Source organism: Ornithodoros turicata, unplaced genomic scaffold (genome assembly GCF_037126465.1).
Source record: "Ornithodoros turicata isolate Travis unplaced genomic scaffold, ASM3712646v1 Chromosome14, whole genome shotgun sequence".
Classification (NCBI taxonomy): Eukaryota; Metazoa; Arthropoda; class Arachnida; order Ixodida; family Argasidae; genus Ornithodoros; species Ornithodoros turicata.
Window position 1 is genome coordinate 674380 of NW_026999314.1, and position 2707 is coordinate 677086.

A 2707-nucleotide genomic window follows, 5' to 3' on the forward strand; every position below is an offset into this window, starting at 1 on the left:
TTTGTTTTGAGTTTATTTTGAGGCGTTCACGCTCCACTCTTTTTAGCCACTTGTCGGGCAGTGTTTTAACCCAGTATCATTTAATTATGCATTGTGCATATTTTATGCAATTTTCTGGTCTTAACCCCAAGTTTCGGTCTGCGACCACCAAGCTCGCTACGCTCCGCGCGGCGAGGTCTGCAGAGCCCCGACTTGGCTTTTTAACCCCTTGTGGGTACATTTATGTTTTAGCCAAATCAACGCCATTCTACTCATTCGAAGCTTTTCTCCACATTCGGATCCTGCATCTCAAGAGAAAATTAAAAAAAAAGTATGGTGTAACGGCGGGGGAATATATTGTGTTCTTTCGGTAGCCAAATCAACGCCATTCTACTCATTCGAAGCTTTTCTCCACATTCGGATCATGCATCTCAAGAGAAAATTAAAAAAAAGTATGGTGTAACGGCGGGGGAATATATTGTGTTCTTTCGGTAGCCAAATCAACGCCATTCTACTCATTCGAAGCTTTTCTCCACATTCGGATCCTGCATCTCAAGAGAAAATTTTAAGAAAAGTATGGTGTAACGGCGGGGGAATATATTGTGTTCTTTCGGTAGCCAAATCAACGCCATTCTACTCATTCGAAGCTTTTCTCCACATTCGGATCCTGCATCTCAAGAGGAAATTAAAAAAAAGTATGGTGTAACGGCGGGGGAATATATTGTGTTCTTTCGGTAGCCAAATCAACGCCATTCTACTCATTCGAAGCTTTTCTCCACATTCGGATCCTGCATCTCAAGAGGAAATTAAAAAAAAAGTATGGTGTAAAGGCGGGGGAATATATTGTGTTCTTTCGGTAGCCAAATCAACGCCATTCTACTCATTCGAAGCTTTTCTCCACATTCGGATCCTGCATCTCAAGAGGAAATTAAAAAAAAGTATGGTGTAACGGCGGGGGAATATATTGTGTTCTTTCGGTAGCCAAATCAACGCCATTCTACTCATTCGAAGCTTTTCTCCACATTCGGATCCTGCATCTCAAGAGGAAATTAAAAAAAAGTATGGTGTAACGGCGGGGGAATATATTGTGTTCTTTCGGTAGCCAAATCAACGCCATTCTACTCATTCGAAGCTTTTCTCCACATTCGGATCCTGCATCTCAAGAGGAAATAAAAAAAAAAGTATGGTGTAACGGCGGGGGAATATATTGTGTTCTTTCGGTAGCCAAATCAACGCCATTCTACTCATTCGGAGCTTTTCTCCACATTCGGATCCTGCATCTCAAGAGGAAATTAAAAAAAAAAGTGTGGTGTAACGGCGGGGGAATATATTGTGTTCTTTCGGTAGCCAAATCAACGCCATTCTACTCATTCGAAGATTTTCTCCACATTCGGATCCTGCATCTCAAGAGGAAATTAAAAAAAAGTATGGTGTAACGGCGGGGGAATATATTGTGTTCTTTCGGTAGCCAAATCAACGCCATTCTACTCATTCGAAGCTTTTCTCCACATTCGGATCCTGCATCTCAAGAGAAAATTAAAAAAAAGTATGGTGTAACGGCGGGGGAATATATTGTGTTCTTTCTCACGGGATCTCACGGAGCGATATCTTGACAACGTCCAGCTAAAGATCAACCCTGTCAAGACCCAATATTTTGGCTGGAAATGGTGCAGTGATCGAGGGTGGTACGACTATAACGTCAGACCAATAATCGTCGCTGGATGTTCCATCCCACCTTCCCAGCGAGAGAACCCCCTCGTGTATTTGGGGCTACGAATTCATGTCCACAGCGGGCCAGCCTTCACCGATCCAAGGACCAATGACACGGTGGACCTCATCGCAAGTGCAGCACTCAAACCGTTTCAGCGCCTAAGGGCCTTCAAGGAGCTAGTTGTTCCGCGCCAGCTGTATACTCTCGCGAATTCGCTGGGCGTCATAGGACATGCGGAAAAAACTGACAAGCTCAACGCGCGCCAGGTCAAGAAATTCCTGCACCTCCCTGGATCTTTTCCCTCATCTGATGTTGATGATGATGATGATTGGAGTTTTCATGGCGCATTAACTACATAGGTCATAATGCGCCAACACCGTGATTAAAATAAGACTAGTAAGAAGTAGGTGCAGTACTTAAAAAGGAAGAGACGTAACATGTAAAATACAAGACTAAAACTACACAAAACTTACAATTCCAGTGTCTCTTAAAAAATTAAAAATTCTGCTGAAGGGGATAATAGCCTCATCGCCAAGCAAGAGCGCTGGATGAAGAGGCAAAAAATGTGTATAAAACTCTGTAAAATGATGCTGACGATGGATTTCGTGGTGTGGGCAGGTGATAAGAATGTGGATGACAGAGAGGAGTTCACCACAGTTTTCACACAGTGGCGGCTCCTCTCCACAGAGTAAAAATTTGTGCGTGAGGAAGGCGTGGCCTATCCGCAACCTTGTTCTCACAACACCCAAGAGACGATTTTCCTGGCGTTCTCCATAACTTTGGATGTGTTGTTTAACTAAGTGTAGCTTGTTGTGTGTCTGTGTGTTCCAGAAACTCTGCCATTTTGTATACAGTGATTTCCGAAGTGCTGCCCTAATATCTTGCATCGGTATCTCGAAAGGACTGACGTCTTTTGAAGCTGCAGCAGCAGCAGCGTGGTCAACAACCTCATTGCCTTGTATGCCTGTGTGGCTAGGCACCCAGCATAAAATAACTGAATATCCCCTCTTTTGTGCC